We start from the raw sequence: 20,448 nt of genomic DNA, 5'->3' as shown, positions 1-20,448 counted from the left end.
CCATATAACCTAGGGGATAAAAAGGACTCCGAGGACACTAGACTCAGTAAGGTTATAGGTTTTAGTCTCAACCACGCAGCCAGAAAGAAGGCAATGCAGTCTCAGATGACCTGGGATTCCAAATTCCAACCTCTTTCTCAAATTAGATATTTCATCTGCATTAGCAAATAGATTGTTGAGGATTATACTCAAATTGATCACCGTTTATGGGTGTGTGTGTGTGTGTGTGTGTGTTTACTTTTATCATAAACCTAAAGGGGGTCCAGGAGATAACTGGAATTAGTTCTTAGTTTTTATATTTAGCACACAGGATAACAATCAAGCCAAGATCCAAAATGACCTAAATGAGAGCTGCATTCTTTTAAAGTCCAGGCCTGTGCATATGTCAGTTTGATTTGTCATCAAAGATAACTATTGATTATCTATCTATTCTCTCTCTCTCTCTCTCATTCTCTCTGCCCACCCATCTATCTCTGTCCATCCACCTACCTATCTTGGTAATGACAGAGTGATCTTCTCAGTTAATATCATCACTGACTTTACCTTAAGACTTGTCCTTCTTCTGGCATGAAGACTCATTTCAGCACCTTGACGTAAAATCATAACATGAGTTCTACAATAGTTTATACCAAATAGTTGGTATAATTATTCAACATGTAGGCATCATATTAAAGCTACAAAAATAATTCTCTTTCAAAACAACCTGAGGCATAAACAGAACCGTAGGGTACCTGGGCTTTATGGGTCTTCCTGTAGGAGCTTCCACCTCACCAAGGAATCAACTTTCTCCTCCAAATCAGCCCAGTCCTGCTCCTTGGCAAGCTCCGAGACTGCTGTCTTCCTCCAGATTGAATTTCTAACTCCAAAAGGATGGAACTCTTGTTAAGAGTTCAGACATTTTCTTCTTGAAACTAATGTAGCACTCTGTCAACTATATTTCAATTAAGAAAAAAAAAGAGTTCATACATATTTGTACCCAGATGATCTGAAAAGCCAACAAAGTATCAATGTCAAGGAGCAAGGTAAGATAATCCAAGTTCATGGACTGAGTTTGCCACAGGATTAAAATATATCATGCATTTGTTTATGCTTAGAAAACAAAAAGTGCTGAGATACTGTATCTGAACTCAAAGGCTCCTTCCCTACAGGAACAAGTGTTTTAACATTCAGCACAGTGGCAGGAAATGGTGGGAGGCAGGAACACTTGAAAAAGGAAGTGTCAGAAGATTATAGAGCTGGTTATCCACTTTTCTGAGGGAACAGATATCCTTCTGTGTCGCTTTCCAGAAACCAGGGCAGCTGCCCTTAGTTGGGTGCTCATCTTAATCAAAGAATGGAGAGAAGATGTGTCCCTGTGCCCATGGCTTCTACCAAAAGGAGTCAGGAGTCTTCCAGAACCAGAAAACCTGAATGTTCTCCATAGAGTAAGTGACAAGCAAGCAAAGATATCATCGAGCAGTTGCCAAGGAAAATGCCACAAGGAGGAAGTTCTGACCAGCAGAGCCCATGAGCTAGGACAAGAAAAAACAAACAAACAAAAAAAACGCAAGACCTAGCTGGAGGAGGCCGGACGCTCACTTGTAAAGTGCAACCAACCACAGGAGGATATGTTATTCGCATTTAGATGAGTGGCCTGTTTCTTCATTGATGGTGTAAATCAATAAAAGAATATCAATTACAAAGGGATCTTCTGATCTTTTCTTTTTTTTTTAAGATTTTATTTATATATTCATGAGACAGAGAGAGAGAGGTAGAGACACAGGCAGAGGGGACTCCATCCCAGAACCCTGGGATCATGACCTGAACCAAAGGCAGATGCTCAACTACTGAGCCACCAGGTGCCCCTAAAGGGATGTATCTTTTATTTTGTGCTTACTGTCTGTGCCTCTATGCTCTAAAACAATGATCTCCTCTGATGAACATATTTAACTGGGTATGTAATTAATTAGTTTTTGTCTTATATTATGCCAACATACATGCAAAACAATGAATCAAACACACCAGCAAACATGGAGCAAGAGACGAAACCATCCCAGGTTACCTGTTCTTGGTTACCTGCTCTTGAATCTCAATGGGAGGTTTTAACATTTTTCATATGATGGCCAAATTCAATGGATCCTATATATGGATTATTTTATTTTATTTTATTTTTTTTTATTTTTTATTTTTATTTTTTTATTTATTTATGATAGTCACAGAGAGAGAGAGAGAGGCAGAGACATAGGCAGAGGGAGAAGCAGGCTCCATGCACCGGGAGCCTGATGTGGGATTCGATCCCAGGTCTCCAGGATCGTGCCCTGGGCCAAAGGCAGGCACCAAACCGCTGCGCCACCCAAGGATCCCTATATGGATTATTTTAATGTTTGAAATTATCTGCTTCCCAGAGTCTCCTTTCAATAGTATATCTTTTATCTATTTTTAAGTTGAAGAAAGTTTGGGCTAAATGCTGCACATTCTCCTCCAGAAATGGATCGACCAGTCGGGAGGAACACCTCAGAGATTAGGGTGAGGCTGGCCTCCGGGTTATCAGATTACCACCTATGATAAATTCAAATCTGTGGAAAACTACTTTCTAGTCTTTATTGGGTAAATAGGAGTCTGTTTTGTATACTCGAAAGAGTCTAGAGTGAATTCACAGTAAATAAAAGGATCTGGATTACAAGAAGGACTTTGGGGATGGAAGGGAAATTTGGGGGAAAGTCAGTTCAGCATCTCAGGGTCTTTGGAAGGAAGCAGGTAGGTGCCAGCCTTTTTGACATCTCTTACCTGACTTTCTAAGCTGCATGCTTGGCCCTGGGCATCACTAGTCCAAATAAAAACTCAATGTCCTGATGACACCGACCCTGTTTCCTAAAAGTTCCCATGTGTACTGGAAATCTAGGTCTACTCTTTTCACTCCATCTATGACAGTCAAACTGTATTCCTAAGCGTGGGGTAACATGAATGATTTTCTGAGTAGGAGACCGAAAGTATTTAAGAATTCAGTATGAAAATCTGTTCAGAAATGTTCAATATTCACAATCTGTTACTTAGATAAACTGGCCACATTTGGAAATCAGAAAGCATTAGATTCCCTTTCATAAGATCTGATTCCATTATTTGCGGGTCAATAAACCTCCTTGATGATGCTTATTGATGGTACCATGGTGATATTCTCGTATTACTGAGTTATGATGCTTCCATGTTCCTGCGGTGGACATGAAGCTCTTTCATTGAATTCTCCATTCAAGGAAGCTCTGGAGAGCAGGATCAGGAGACAGCCTCTAGCTGTCGGTTCCTTCTGGATCTGCCTTCCCTGCAGAAGCCCATCTGACACAAGGTCACATTCTTCCCAGGGCCACTTGCATCCAGGGACTGAGCTAGGCTGGGATACGAGCCCAGCTGTTCCTGCTGTGGACAACTCTGATGGCAAAACTTGCCCCGAGCCCTCCACCAGGTTGCCTGGGGCTTTCCTGCTCTTGGATCACAATTCCATATCCCCCTTTCTCCCATCCCCTTTCTCCCTTTTAAGAGACGTTAATCCTTTATTGATTATCTTGCACTCAAAATTCCAGTTTAGCATCTTGCACTAGAGAATCTAACATTTAATATCAGACATGGTCCAAGAAAGTGGGCAATGAGATGGGGTTTTGAAACTGGGTCATTCATGTCCTGGCTGGAAATGGAAACTTCCCTTCTTTGGGTAGTATGGTGGTAGGAGAACAAAAAACCCATGCACAGGGTTGTGTGGACCAAATGTTAAAACTTCCACCATCGGAGATGAGGATATGCACTGGTGGAAAGGAATGCACTAGCAAGTACACATCTATAAAGCATTTGAGAGTAAGGCCTCAACAAGTAAATACTGGGGTACCTGGGTAGCTCTGCTTTAGGCTCAGATCATGATCTCGGGGTCCTGGGATCGAGTCCCACATCCTGCTTCTCCCTCTTTCTTTGTCTCTGCCTCTCTCTCTGTGTCTCTCATGAATAAATAAATAAAATCTTTTTAAAAGAAGGTAAGTATATAAGAAATTTGAACAATATCATCAAGCTACTTGAACTAATTGGCCCCCACTAACACTCCAGACAAAAAAACAGATAAAAAAATAATAAATGCACTTGGAATACTCATCACAATATTGTAAACACAAAACAAATCTCAATACATTTAGTAAATTAAAAATATTTTAGGGCAGCCCCGGTGGCCCAGTGGTTTAGGGCTGCCTTCAGCCCAGGGTGTGATCCTGGAGACCCGGGATTGTCAGGATCCCTGCAGGGAGACTGCTTCTCCCTCTGCCTCTCTCTCTCTCTCTATTTCTCTCTCTCTGTCTCTCTCTGTCATGAATAAATAAATAATAAATCTTTAAAAAAAATAAAAAATAAAAAAATAAAAATATTTTAAAAGTGTACTTGACCAAAAGGGAAATTAATCATAGCAATATACCGGGAGATTTCCCAAATAGTTGGAAATTAAACAACACACTTATAATAATGTCTATTTCAAGGAATATATTAAAAGGAAAAATAAAGTATTTTGAAGTGATAAAAATAAAATGCAACATATCAAAATTTATGAGAAGCAGCTAACATAGTACTTAGAGGACAATTTATGGTTGTATGTGCTAGTGTAAGAAAAAGGAAAAATCTGGGGCACCTGGGTGGCTCAGCAGTTGAGTGTCTACCTTGGCGCAGGTTGTGATCCCAGGGTCCTGGGATCGAGTCCCACATCGGGCTCCCTGCTCTGTGGGGAGTCTGCTTCTCCCTCTGCCTGTGTCTGCCTCCCTCTGTGTCTCTCATGAATAAATAAATAAAATCTTAAAAAATAAGGTACTACATAGATATAGTGATACATAAAACTATAGTTATTCCTATTTATAGTTCTATTTACCTGTTTTAGACAACATACCAAGGAGGTGCTATATGCATGGCTGGGTCTATGTGTGTGTTTGTGTATTTTGCACGTGTGCAAGCACTCCTGCAACTTCTCACTAACTCTGAATTTATGTCCATAGATCATTTGTCAAAATAAATGACACCCTGATGACAAGGAACACGCCTTCCTCTCTACTGCACGTGAACCCATCAGAAACACTGATCCGATACTGGGTCACAAAAATCAATCACCAGGTGCCATGGCCAGTGGTGGCAGCCAGGTTGTAACAGAGCTGTTCCCCACAACCATGAGGACAGACCCCAAAGAAAAGTATGCAGGTAAAATAGCAGAATAGACTCTTAACAGGCATGAGGCTGCATTTATTTCAGATTTATTTGCCTTTAAGTTGATAAATTGATATATTCTTCAGCAGAAAAGGTCTGGAATAGAGACTATTTATCTCAGAACTGAGTATTTGTCCCTGGTTCACTTCAGTCTCTTTTTTTTTTCCTGCACTGAAATCATTCTTGTCCTTTTAGGTTCTACAGAAAACAGAGATATAACAAACAATATTCTGAGAAAATGATCTGATAAGGCTAAGATGCAGCAGCAGCAGAACGTAAAAAGCATTCCTTCTGGAAACTGGCCACCCTCCTTCTAAACACCTCTTGGATGGAAAGGGAAATAACACTGGAAGTTACTGATTTTATAAAATGCAGAATACCTGTCAGAGTCAGGGGCATATCTTTAAGTGATCAAAGGCCTTCAAGGCTGTTGGGTGGCACCCTCAGGAGTTCTCTGGGTGAAATCTGACACTGCCCCCTCCCACCCCAAGGAGGGAGGCCAGGAGAACCAGGGGACCAGGCAGGCTACTCCACCTGCGCAGGTGGCGGGTTGAAGAAGCAGGGGAACTTACTCAGGAGCTTTGTCTCCCACGCTGACCACACGAGTAGGTCTCCAAATGGGCCAGAGGATCTTAAGTGTTTACACTAAGGCCTTAACTGGGCTCAGCCGTGTCCACCCTCCATATGGTCTCAACAGCACATCTGAGGGCTGAGACCTTACAGTGACTCTGGGAGGGAGGGGGGTGGGGTGAGGTAGGGCAAGGGAAGGGGATGGGGAGGGGATGGGTCATGCATTCCAGCCCCAGGGGAGGAGCAGCAGCCTGGATTGCCCCGGCCAGGCATAGGAGCCTGGGGCAGTGCTGTCTTCCTGATGACCTCTTACACTTAATCCCATGGGGGGGAGGGGAATAAAATAAAAGCATGATTCAATTTCCAAGACAGAAAGCTAGTAAACTAACAACAAAATAAACCAGAAAGAAAGCCAAAGCAAAGAGACAATAATAAAGATTAGGAAGTGGAGACTGGAAAAACTAATTTAAACTAATTTAAAACTTTTTAATAAATAATAATAAATATTTAAAGACATGTAAACCACCAGCTAACTTAATTACTTGGGGGCCCAAAAGGAAATGTGGATTAAAATGAAATATTTTCTAGGGGTGCCAGGGTGGCTCAGTCCCTTAAGGATCTGCCTTCAGCTCAGGTCATGATCTCAGGATCCCAGGATTGAGCCCCACATGGGGCTTCCCGCAGGGAGCCTGCTTCTCCCTCTGCCTATGTCTCTGCCTCTCTCTGTGTCTGTCATGAGTAAATAAAATAAATAAATAAATAAATAAATAAATAGGAAAGAAATGGGACCCAAAAAGATGCCAAAATGATATTTTAAACAGTATATCAAAATGAAAAATTAGAAAACATTATTTCTTAATGATAATGAAAATACAACATATCAAGCTTGTGATTATATCTAAACTAATGACTACAGGGCAATTTATAGCTCTCAAAGCATATTAGAAAAGATAAAAGGCTAAAAAAATCAGTGACTGAAGCTTCTGTCTTAAGAAGCTAGAAATCGAAACAGCAAATTTAACCCGACAGAGAAGACCAAAAGAAAGACCAACAAAAACTAGAGTTTGATTCTTGAAAAACAATTAAAAAATTGTTAATCTACTAGGAGGATTGACTAAGAAAATATGAGAACAGAAAACAAATTACTTATACCAGAAATGAAAATGAAAGATTCTTTTTTAAAAAAGATTCTATTTATTTATTCATGAGAGACTCAGAGAGAGATGCAGAGACACAGGTGAAGTGATAAAAATAAAATGCAACATATCAAAATTTATGAGAAGCAGCTAACATAGTACTTAGAGGGGAAGCTGACATGGGACTCAATCCCAGGACCCTGGGATCACGACCTGAGTCAAAGGCAGATGCTCAACTACAGAGCTACCCACATGCCCCATAACGGAAAGTTTCTTTGTAAATCCTACTGATATCAGAAAGTAATGAGGATATTATAAACTACCACACTATCTTAATAAATTTGAAAATTCAGATTAAATGAGAAATCCTTAAAAACACAGCCTACCAAAAGTAACACAAGAAGACATTTTTTTTTAAGTTGAATAATTAAAGAAGATGTGGTGTATGTATACAACAAAATATTCCTCAGCCATTAGAACGACAAATACCCACCATTTGCTTCGACATAGATGGAACTGGAGGGTATTATGCTGAGTGAAGTAAGTCAATCGGAGAAGGACAAGCATAATATGGTCTCATTCATTTGGGGAATATAAAAAATAGTGAAAGGGAATAAAGGAGAAAAAAATGAATGGGAAATATCAGAAAGGGAGACAGAACATGAGAGACTCCTAACTCTGGGAAATGAACTAGAGGTGGTGGAAGGGGAGGTGGGCAGGGGGATGGTGTGACTGGGTGACGGGCACTGAGGGGGACACTTGAGGGGATGAGCACTGGGTGTTATTCTATATGTTGGCAAATTAAACACCAGTAAAAAATAAATTTATTAAAAAAATTAAAATAAAAATTGAATAATTCTACATCAATTTAAGTCATTGAATCTATCACACAAACTTTTCCCTGGAAGGTAGGAGGGAAATATCCAGTCTAGATGAAAAAATTTTCTAAATACTTAAGGAAGAACTGGTACACTCTTACAGAAACTTTTCAGACAATAGAAGGAATGCACATGTCAAGAGTTTACCTTACTGCTAGATGGAAGGGATCCATGTTATCTCCAGGGACATGGGAAGTTGGCTACTGATCCTTGGCCCAGAGAAGACTAGAAGTGCCTAAAATGTGAAATGCCCCTGGCAGTACATGGGGCTACCTTGTCTTCATTGTATAGGGATGTTGGGGGTGATGGTTTACATCTCATTTAACCAGAGACATAGCCTGGGTTGGGTAAATCACCAGTTGGGGATAAATATACTTTTCCTGGGACTCTCCTGAGGCCACTATTCCTTGTACTCATCTTGGTGGCTGATAATTAAAATACAGAGAGGAAACTGTGACTGAACAAGGACTGTGAGGACTTACTTCTGGAGTTCTCTCAGGCCCCAGATACTTTGCTTGTCCTTTGTTTTTCCTGCTGTACCTTACGGAAATACAACCCAAAGAGTCTGGTGAGTTCTTTCAATCATCTGCCTCTATACAATTGATGGAATTGGCACAGTGGACAAGTTTTAAAGTATCCTTGGCTCCACAGTTTGAATAATGGCTGTGACTTTATTTGGGAGAGAGACAGATAGAAAAGATGGCCAAAGGAGAACGTAATGGAGAACCACTGATGCCAGCTGGGTTTCATGGCCATCCCTGGGGCCAACTCCCTAAAGCACCACAGTCATGGCTGTAAGGAAAATCTTATCTGGGGCTTTGGTGTTGGTATATCTAGAGCCAAAGATGAAGTACAAGTGCATTGTAAAAGAAATTTGAGCCGAGGTCAGAAGGGAAAATGGTACCTGGGGGGCTTTGAACTCTTTCACCAAGAATGAAGTAAGAAACAGCCTGGACCACCAGGTGAGGACTTAATGTGTGCACTCCTGGCGTGTTTTGTTGTAATTTTTTTTAAATAATTAAGAGTAGGTGACTTTTAGAAATTAAAAGAAACTTGACTGCCAAGTCATGGCTGGTGATTGTTAAGAGAGGGACATGACATCATAGAGAAGCTTGAGGGAAATCTGTTTTGATGGGAATATGGTCCCCGTCCAATCAATGATCACCAAAAAAAAAAAAAAAAAATACATAGGTAGCGGCGGGGGAGAATCAAGACTACCTAAGCATGGGGAGATGTGGTCAAAGACTCAGGCTGTTTTGTGAGCAAGCCTAGGGAACTCCCTTCCTCTTGAACATCTGTTGAAGTGGATTTTACACATGAATGAATATCAAAGAACTCTTTTTCTTGCACCAGATACGCCCAAGTGGAAGGGAATGCTCAGTCTTATTCAGACCCTCAGGTAGCACCAGCTTTTGCAGAAATTGATATAAAGGGACAAATTTCCAATCTCCAATGAGTTAACCAGGGTAAATGGGGTGGGGAATTGTATAAAGTATAATAAGACAGGAATTGTGCAACTCTAGTCCTACGTAGGAAGTGGAATACTCCTTCCAAAGTGGCTGTGGAAATGTTGGGAAAGCAAGCAACTTTGGACTTGGCAACTGGTGAGTCTACAGTTTCTTCTCATTTTGTCTTTATTTTTATTTTTATTTTTTTTCCTCATTTTGTCTTTAACTCAGTTGATGTGGGAGGCTGTAACATTATCATTGTTTTGCAGAAATGTAGGGTGTTTGGGGCTTCAGGGTTCTTCCTGCGGTAGCTTGCACTTCCCTGACAGGTGTCATTCCTCATCAAAACCATCCATTCCGGCTCCTCAGAGAAGCCCAAGGAAACCTCTCCAGAAAATGGGGGGTGGGCAAGAAATAGAGAGGGGGGTGTCACCCTGCCTCGTGCAGCTCCAAGTGAGTGCAATGTCTATACTCGTATTGCCCATCTGTAGTCCATGGATGGTGTAAAATCACTGATGCTGAGCCACCTGCACCAGGCTGGGCTGCAAGAAGCTGTACCTCCTGCGAGCTGAAGCTCTGCTCTGCTGCAGAAGGGGGGCCGGGTGTTAGGAGTTCATATATTTTCAACGTGGATGGGTCACTATCTCACCTGAGGGCACAAACAGAAAATACAGGCCAATCTTAGATGAAATGATGGGCAGAGCACATCTTACAAGCTAACACACCAGCATGTCTGCTTAGGTTTGTGGGGAAGAGAGCTTGTGTCAGGTTTATGTGTTGTCCTCTCCGCAGACTCAGCACAGCAGCAGGAAGCTGTGGGGAGAAGACACACGTAGGAAAGGGAAATGTCAGGATCTTGTATCAAGGGCAGCTCTGGTTATCTAAGGAACAGATAACTCTTGGGCTTTTGTTTTCCAAAAGCCATTATGGCTTTGCCACGAATAGAGTTGAAAATCCTCCTGGTTCAGCAAAATAGCATGGGAAGCACAGCTAGGGTCCCTCTTGGAGCTCAGCAGGTTGGAAGGGTGCCACCACACGTCCCAGGCCGAGAGCAGCCGCAGCGCCAATCTGGGCAGGACTGGGCATGACCACACGGCCCAGAAAGTCAGGGTGCTAGGGGTGGAGAAGAGACAGATGCATCGCAGTGACCACAGATGCTGTCAACAGAGGTGAGGAGAACATCTCTCTTCTGGTCACATGAGATGCTGCTCGAATCATGAACTGCCTAATAAAGCCAGTTAGATCTTCACATTTACCCTGTTGAATTTTGGCTTTTTTGTTTGTTTGTTTGTTTTTTAAACATGAGGAAACATCTACTATCTTTGTTCTATGATGATCTATGATGTCTCTCCCTTTGGTAACCCTAAGCTCACTGCTTCTGACGTGAGCAATGACAGTGGCAGATGTCCCACCAGTCAAAGAAACACATTCTCCAATTTGTACTTTTTTTTTTTTTTAGAAAAGCTTCTAGTAAGATTGTATATGCTCAAAGATCCATGTACCAGCAACAGCACTTTTTGAAGGCCAGTGAGCAAGAGGTTTTATTTGATCTTCTAGATAATTCTACTCAAGATTAAACAATAATATACTCAAATGGTACTGCTCACTGAAAGTTGTAATTTGTGAATTGTGTGGCCTAATATATAGGATTTATCATGATTTTGATGATGATTCTTATCTGGTGCTGAAAAGGCCACATTTCTTCTTAGTATCTTTAAAAGAAGAAAAGATAGTGACTAAGTATTCCCATTCAGTGACTAATATTTGTGTCTTTAAGAATTTCTCTATTAATGCTTCAATCTATTGTCCAAATTGCTTTAAGCAACTAATGAGTGGCAACATTTTTTTAGATTGCCGTATCTTTATAATTTATCCTGGGTATTTTAGATTACCTATTATCATTGTGTCCACCTACCTGTCCTGCACTTGGTTTTGTGCCTCCAGCTAACATCCTAATGGATGTTCTTTTACTGGTTCTGTTATGTCCTAATAACCCTAAAAGCTCACCTGGAAAAAGATATATTAATGATAATAGAAAGATTATTAGAAGTCTCTGTATGTGGCAAGTGCTATGTTATGTGCTTTATTCTATTTTGTTTTTTTTTAAATATTTTATTTATTTATTTGACAGGGAGCGCATAAGCAGGAGGAGCAGCAGGCAGGGGGTGGTGGGAAGAAGCAGGCTTCCCACTGAGTGGGGAGCCTGATGCGGGGCTCAATCCCAGGACCCTGAGATCATGACCTGAGCTGAAGGTAGACCCTTAACCAATGGAGCCACCCAGGAGCCCCTGTTATGTGCTCTATAGATAGATCTCATTTAATTGTCGAGCTGAGAGATGTAATTATGATCCCTTCTTTATAGATTTGGGGACAGAGGCTCTCAGAGTCCCACACATGGAGAATGACAAAGCCACACTTGCAAGCCAGCTGTGCTGAATGGAGGGAGGCAGAAGGCAGCCTTCTCTCATACCTGGTCTTGCTGTTTGCCTTGTGTTCATCCAGCATCATTACCAACGGTTCATGGAACCGGAACTGGTTGGGGTTGTTTTATTTCCAAGTCTCTTATTTATTTATTTATTTATTTATTTATTTATTTATTTATTATTCATTCATTCATTCATTCATTCATTCATGAGAGACACAGAAAGACATAGGCAGAGGGAGGAGAAGCGGGCTCCATGCAAGGACCTGATGTGGTACTCAATCCTGGGAATCTGGGATCACGCCCTGAGCCAAAGGCAGGCGCTCAACCACTGAGCCACCCAGGCATCCCTCTTAATGATTTTTTAATTGAAGTATAATTAACAGAGTATTGTAATAGTTTCAAGTATACAATACAATGATTTAACAATCCTATCCATCACTCAGTGCTCATCTCAGCAAGTGTACTCTTAATCCCCTTTATCCATTTCATCTATCCCCCCAGTCAACTCCCCTCTGGCAACCTTCAGTTTGTGCTCTGTATTTAGGAGTCTGTTGGGTTGTTTTTTTGGCTTTTGTTTTTTTGTTTTTGAACCGGGCCTATTTTTAAGGAGAATGCTTTAGCAACCAGCCTAAGTGTGGTTGAAATATTCAGTGTCAAGTGTTGAATAACTGTTCTGAATTTCATGGTTTAATCTAGACCAATTGTGTTAATATTTCCAACAGCGGGATATAGGGGCTCAGGGCAGCCCACCCCAAATTGTACCAACATGACATCTTGATTCTCTTGAATTGAAGCTACTTGGCAAACAGCCAGTGCAAAGACTCTCAGACCCTCCTCCGTCCCTCTGAAAGCAGGAAATAAACCTCCCATATGAAAATTACCCTTCCTGTCCTAAGAAGTAAAAAGACATCATTATCACCAGATATAGGAACTTTCAAGTTGGAGAAACAAATTTTGTTACTTTTCACTAATCTACTACCTCAGCCCAAATTCCACTTAGAAATTCCTTACTAATTAAAACCCCCATGGGGCACCTGGGTGGCTCAGCGGTTGAGCATCTATCTGCCTTTGGCTCAGGTCATGATCCCGAGGTCCTGGGTTCGAGTCCTGTATTGGACTCCCCGCAAGGAGCCTGCTTCTCCCCCTGCCTATGTCTCTGCCTCTCTCTGTGTCTCTCATGAATAAAGTTTTTTTAAAAGTCTTTAAGACAAGACAAGACAAAACAAAACAAAAACATTTTTTCCTTTATCCTGTCAGTTCTCCACAAATTTATTGTCCCTTTGTCTAAAATGTATAAAAACTACCTTCGTTGGTCATTTCTTTGGGTCTCAGTGTCATAATATGTCTACATATGCAATAAATGAGCCAAGTGAACCCTGTAGGTAAAAAAGCGTTTTCTTCTTCCCATTCAGCAGAATCAAACTGCTGGTGCATGAGCACAATTTAATGCAGTGTCATCAAATTCCACCAGTAATCAGTGGATCCCTCCCCATTATGAATCTGCAGGGGAAAAACATTCCTGATTTATTTTTAAATGTCCCTGGTGATGCAGTAAAAGGGAATCATGTAATCAAATAAGCACTAAATAAATGTCTTTTTTTTTAGCATATCTCATTTTATTATCCTTCACTTTATTTTGCTTCGCAGATACTGCATTTTTTTTTTTTTTACAAATTGAACGTTTGTGGCAACGCTGCATCAAGCATATCTGTTGGTACCATTTTTTCCAATAGTACATGCTCACTTCAGCCCTCCATGTCACATTTCTGCAATTCTCACAAAATTTCAAACTCTGTCATCATTATCATGTTTGTTATGGTGATCTGTGATCGGTCGTCTTTGATTTTACTACTCTAATTGCTTTGGGGTGCCGCAAAGCTCGCCAACACTATGGCAAACTTATTCAACAAAGGTTGTGTGGACTCTGATTGCTCCACTGACTGGTAATTCCGATGGATTTTTAATGGAAGTTCAAGTTTATTGGTCTCCAATGTTAGTGCTAAAGTATACACTGGATCATAAAGAGCATTAGAGGTTGAAGTTATAGACTGCGATAAATCACTACCGGGGCATAAACTTGATGATGCACTGTTGCTGTGTTTGATTTTGCTATAAAATTTATCCGTGGTGGGAGAGAGCTCCAAGGTTCTGCTCACTTAGTAGTGATCAATATTCACTTATGTGCCAAGATTCCAGATTGGAAACTCCAGAAAACAGAATCTTGGGAACACTGGCCTGGTTAGTTAGATACCAGTCCTGGAAACTTGCAAACTGCAAATAACAAATCACTCTATTTTATATTTCCAAAAGATTTGGTCTTCTAACAAAATTAACAATATATATTCAATACAACCCCAATTCAGTTAGCAAAGGCTACCTGGCTCTGTACCTATCTGATGTTGAAGACGGTAAGATTATAAGAACTAATGGGATTTTTCTTCTTAATATTTTATCAATTTTCCAAATTCTCTACTGTTTTCTCAAGAACCCAAATGCTTCTTTCAAAGGGAAAGAGATCCAAAAATGAAAATCTAAGAAAAAAAAAAGAAAATCTCTCTTACCTATATATATTGGTTAATATGTTCATCATTCATAATATGTTCTTTATTTCTATCTTAATCTTCTTCTTTTTAAAGTAATCTCCACACCCAGCATGGAACCCAACACGGAGCTTGAACTCACGAGCTGAGCTGAGATTAAGAGTCAGATACTTAACCAACTAAGCCACCCAGGCACCCCTCCCCACTCTTTTTAAACTACCTTAATCTTCTAATGAGTGGAATACACTAGTAAAAGGAAAAGTGCCATCAAAGGCTTTTGAAATATTTGTTGAATCCTTGATTGCTGACCTGCTTTATTATTTTTAGCCTATAATTAATGGACTTCTGCTTCTGTTTATAAAGATGTGGCTTTGTCCTTCAGGAGGCAAGTACAAAGAAACTTGCTACTGAGGGGAGATTTATTTTGCTGTCAAAAATATGAAGCAACATAGATCCTGAGTCATCCCATTAAAGTGTCTTGTTTCATTCTCTTTTTCTCAAGAAAGTTCTTGACAATGTTTGTTGATTCATACTTATCCCTCTTTTAACTATTTTGGCCTGTTTCATAAGAAAGAAAAAGAGAAGGGAAAATAAATTTAACATCTGAATAAAAAGAAATATCCTGCAAACAAGTCATAGCCTGATGATTCTACATTTCTAATTAACTGCTTAGAATCTCTGAAATTCAAATTTAGCATACAGGTGCTTCTCTGCTGCACTCCATCCCTTCACCCCTTATACCCAGATTCTTTCTCAATAGAGTATTTCTAAAAATGAGTACCTGTCAGGGATGCCTGGGTGGCTCAGTTGATTAAGCGACTGACTCTTGATTTTGGCTCAGGTCATGATCCCAAAGTTGTGAGATCAAGCTCCACATCAGGCTCTGCACTGGGTATGGAGCCTGCCTATGATTCTCCCTCTCCCTCTCCCTGCCCCACTCGCATACACTTTCTCCCTCTCTCTCTCTTTAAACAAATAAGCAATAATGAGTACCTGTCTCTTGTTTCCATAAATACATATTAACACATCTGCAATCTAATTTAGATTTTCCATATTATTTAGCCACTTTAATACATTGGTAAATATCAATCTTCAGAAACTGATTTATCCAACACAATTTAAGGGGTACTTTGTTAATTCTTTGAGGTGATTTTATTTATGGTAATTTGGTGTGGGGAAACTGTCAAATTCCCTTTTCCCTGTGAGGAAAACATAATCTTACTTTCTTTCTTTGAAAACACTGCAGTGTCGAAATAGAAAACTTACCAGATTTTGAAACTTGGATGATTCTGTGACTTTTGACAACATAAGGATTTCACCAAGAATAACATAGACCTTTTACGCACATGTGAGAGAATATGTCTGGGTGATGTGCCTGGAAGAGGAATTGCAGAATTGTTGGATGTGAACGTATGTGTTTTCCCACCTGAACTATATGAGAATCTATTTTCCTACACCTGCTGCAATGCTGAGTATTGCCATTCTCTCTGTCCATCTGAAATACTGCCCAAAATTATTGCATTGCTCTTCGAGGCTGTAGTTCTTTGCCTTTCAAAGGAGTATCTTCTCACTTAGATTTCTTCTTTTGTGAATTATCCTTTTGTATTACCTGCTCACTCTCCTATTTGGATTTTAAAACTAATATATTTTTAGGAGTTCTTTATTCAGAACATTCTTTTTTTCTGTTTTGTTTATTTCAGACAACTTTACATATTTACCAGCTCTTCTACTTTCTTAATCTTAATTGTGTTTTTCATTTCTTTTGTTGTTTCGAGGTTTTAATTCTGTTATGATTGAACATTGTAATTTTTACTCTATGATTGTGTGTCTGTGTCTGTCCTGTTTTAGGAACACTTTCCTTTCCGGAAGTCAAAATACATTCTTCTACATTTCTTCCTAATATTTCTGAAGGCTTATTTGTCACATTTTCTCTCAAATCCACCTACACGTTGTTTTTTATGTGAGGCAGAAGGTGGGGATCTAACTTTTTTCTTTTATATTGATCAAACTAATTGTCACAACACCACTTACTTGTTTCTTTCTTCATGGACTTTTTTTGTGTGTGTATTTCCCTCTCAGGTTTTATATTCATATTTTGAATCCTTTTATATATTCCTTCCACAGTGTCTTTGTTTTTTAAGACTTATTAATTTTAGAAAGGGACAGGACAAGCATGAGTGGGGGAAAGAGGAGAGGGAGAGAGAGAGAGAGAAAGAGAATCTTGAGTAGACTCCCTGCTGAGCATGGAGCCCAACACAGGACTCAATCTCACCACCCTGATCAGGGTCCTGACCTGAGTCAAAACCAAGAGCTGGACTCCTAACTGAATGAGCCAGCCAGGCACCCTGACACACTGTCTTAATTACAGAGATTTATAAGAAATTTTGAAAGATAATTCCTTTATGCTTTTTTAAAAAAATCTTCCTGTCTCCTCTGGGATATAAACCTTCATCATTGACGGTGTTAGCTCTTCACTAAAAGGCATTTTTGTGCATTTGTTGCTATTGCTGTTGTTTTTTCCCTTTTCTTTCCTGAACACATACTTGTACCCCTTTTCACAGTTTCCCTGTAGTTGCATGTAGCCATGAAACTTGTCAAGACCTTGACAAGGAAATGCGAGCAGGAGTGAGAGGAGCCAGTTTTGAGTCAAGCTTTTGTAAATTGGTATTTCTCAATGGACCTTCTTTCCCTGGATTCCAGAGCAGTTGACAAGGCCAACAGGTGGATGGGTCTACTTCTCTAAATCACCGCTCGAAGAAAGATACCCACTGGCGAGGCACAGCCACCTGGCATTCTTTTGTGAGGAAGAGTAATCTCGTTTGTTTGAGCCACTATACTCTTTGGGGATGATTTGATATTGCAGCCAAATGTGCTCTAATACACCTTTCCACATCTTCCAAATCTTTACATCTTACAAACATTTGGACAAGAAGAATCTTGGAAACATTACAGTAATGAATCTTCTTATTCCTTCAGTATTTAATCCTGATGTTCTGAATATTCCTTCATAACTATAATTTATTCTATCAGAGCCTGACATCATTTACTGTCTTTATCACTGTGGCTTATAAGAAAGAAGCTCCAGCATATACCTTAACTCTCTGTGGAATTTCCAATTACCGTCATCCTTGTTATTGCTTATGGAATTCTGGTTCCATCTCTTCTGTTCATAATACACAAGAGGAGATGTTTCATTACAATCAGAAGTTGATTCAACGCATGAATGGATGTTACCATGGAAAAGCTGTGATATTGAGGGGATGGAAATTCTCTCCCTGAAATTGAGATTTTGATTCATTTTAGCTAGATTCAAAACCCATAACCTATTACTCTGTGTCCCTAAGCTTTTTTTTTTATTTAAGAATTTTATTTATTTGAGAGAAAGAGAGAGAGAGAAAGAGAGAAACTGCAAATGGGGCAGAGGGGAAGGGAGAGAGAATTTGAAGCAGACTGCACTGAATGTGGAGTCCAATGTGGGGCTTGATCCCATGACCACAAGATCATGACCCAAGTAGAAACCAAGAGTGGTCACTCAATCGACTGAGCCACCCAGGCACCCCTGCCTCCCTACACTTCTTGTCATTGATCATCTGGGAGAATCGAAATGGTATGATTTATAAAGCAAGTGATTCTAATCTGAGTTGAGCAGACATACTAAAGACAATCAGATTAAGCATGCATGGGAAAGAGAAACTGAGGGTGGAGAGAAATAGTATTTACTATTTTGGAGTCTTTGTTAGTAGCAAAACTGGAGATGCAAATATCATGTAATATGAGCCAGAATATGATATATACATATGTATAAATATATATTTCATATAAATTATATTATTTAAATTAATTAAATTCTTATTTATATTTATATATTATTATATATAATAATTATATTATATATAATTATAATTATATTATTATATTATTTATAAACTTGATATATATCACATTATATTAATAGATTATTATTAATATTATAAATTATATATCATTAAAATATATAATCATATTATATATAAAATATATATAAAATTATATATTATTTATAAATTTAATATATGATATTTAATATTATATTATATTTAAAAACTAATATTAATATTATAAATTTTTATATAATATAAAATATATTATATATATTTATACATATGTATCTCCTGTGTAATCTTCCCTGATGAGGAGTGCTTTTTGCCATAGACACCATCCTCAAGCACTGTATATGGTACAATCAGGCAATGCTATTTAAAGCATGGTTGGTTTCTGGTGAAAGAAATAGGTAAGATTGTGGGAATATGCTTTAGAAGGTTTTATAGAACTTGAACATTTCTGCAACCTCACATAACCCATTTTTGTATTTAAGAAAGTATTCTAATGACTATCTTCATGTGGATTGTTTCCTTCATATCTCATGGTAGTAGAATAGTGATACTGTAGCAACAGGTCTGACCTATAGCATATGGAGCTCTAGGGGTGTTTCTAAAATCCCATGTGCTCTAGATCTTCCCTTGGGTGGAAGCAGAACATGTTTTTTTGTTTGTTTTATAAATGTGGCATCTGTTCAGTTGAGCTTTAAGAATACCAGTCTTCTAATCAGCAACATAGAATACCTATAGTCTAGGGTATTGAGAAAGATTTCAAATTAGAGTAATAGGTGCAAATTTTAATCAAAGTCCTGGTTGAGAAAAATGTATGTGAGACTAATTTTTAAAAGAATCTGGAGTTTATTTTTCAAAGCCAAAACAACGTTAATACATGAAATTTTTTTGCATGTCTTGATTCTCCAAGAATATTGAGTCTACAGTATGTTGCCGGATGTAAACAAAATAAACATACACACTATCCTCTTGCATTTGGTAAATAAGTTAACTGATTTTCTCTGGCAGTGCTCAGTCTCACAGATGGAAGTTCAGGGGCCCAGGTGTGGGAGTTTAGAATGGGTGTAATGAGAGGTCATGGTTGTAAGGGGGAAATCTGGCCAGTGAATATGGCTCAAATGATAAAGGGGACAGAGTTGCTTAGGGGTGGAAGGTAGGTCAAAGTAGGTATGGGCCTTGAAATCATAAGTTCTCTTTTGATCATCTAAATAAATGACAGAGAATTGCTAGGACAGAGTTTGAAAATAGAAAGTAAGCAAATATACAGCAAGGCATTCAAATAAAGTGGTAGTATACACATGAGTTTCAATAGCTAGAAACGAGTGATGAGAAGGACAATATAAAATCAGCACTAAGTGATAGGAATATTTTTGCTTAAGTTTCCATATATTTTTTCTAGAATAGTGTTTTTTTTTTTCACTATTTCCAGCCCATCACTTTCTGAACTCAAGATTTCACCTTAAAAATTTGTTAATATCAAAGTTTTTCTACTTCTCCTTTGCTTAATGTTGTCAGTTTGTGAAAACTAGAGAATGTAGTTCAAGAGTAGCATGAAATACACAGAAGAGATTGAAAATCCAAAGTAATCTGATCTTAGAATTTTCTTGTAGCCAATCAAGTTATAATATACTTGATGTACAATTGTGAGGAAAGAGTCACAAACCATAATCCAACCTATAATTACAATCCTGTTTCATTCTAGATAATTAGAAATACTAAAAGTGAGTTTTTCATCCTATACTGCATTTTCAAAAAATAAGTCTACAAAAATTTATGACCTGAGATAAAATTCTCTGAATGCTCTGAGCAAGTAATGTAATCTGTCAGTTGCTACATGTGTAAAATAAGCAAAGACAGTACGTTCCCTGAGGTCATTTTCAGCTCAGAATTTTGCTATTAATCTGTATTGCTGATTAAAATGTACTTCTAAACTCTTGGTGAGGAGTTGGTGCTGATTAAGGATATTTTTCCATGTGAGGTGATGTGTCTGCCTCAAAATTTACCTATTAGAACACCACAAAGGAAAAACTTTCCATCTATACCTGGAGAAACACATTTAAAAATACACCAAACAAAGATAGATAAACCATTAGCCAGCCTTATTAAAAAGAAGAGAGAAAAGACTCAAATTAATAAAATCATGAATGAAAAAGGAGAGACCACTACCAACACCAAGGAAATACAAACGATTTTAAAAACATATTATGAGCAGCTATACACCAATAAATTAGGCAATCTTGAAGAAATGGACGCATTTCTGGAAAACCACAAACTACCAAAACTGGGACAGGAAGAAATAGAAAACCTGAACAGGCCAATAACCAGGGAGGAAATTGAAGCAGTCATCAAAAACCTCCCAAGACACCAAAGGCCAGGGCCAGATGGC

General features: G+C 38.9%; 1 protein-coding gene across 2 annotated transcripts in view; it reads right to left on the bottom strand.

The window, feature by feature from the left end:
- Positions 1-5,903, bottom strand: part of LOC112652897 (ABC-type organic anion transporter ABCA8-like) — a 76,341-nt gene extending 70,438 nt beyond the window's left edge. Inside the window, exons 1-2 of one of the 2 annotated variants that reach the window (XM_025436529.3) lie at positions 5,769-5,903; positions 732-931 (exon numbers count right to left, since the gene is read on the bottom strand). The gene's annotated coding sequence lies outside the window, so the exon portion shown is untranslated. The remainder of the gene's footprint in view (positions 1-731; positions 932-5,768) is intronic. The other variant, XM_025436530.3, reaches the window with a different exon arrangement.
- Positions 5,904-20,448: the final 14,545 nt, after the last annotated feature.

The sequence above is a fragment of the Canis lupus genome, chromosome 9 (genome assembly GCF_003254725.2).
Source record: "Canis lupus dingo isolate Sandy chromosome 9, ASM325472v2, whole genome shotgun sequence".
Classification (NCBI taxonomy): Eukaryota; Metazoa; Chordata; class Mammalia; order Carnivora; family Canidae; genus Canis; species Canis lupus.
Note: the sequence above shows the minus strand (reverse complement) of the source record. Positions and strands in the feature narration are given on the sequence as shown.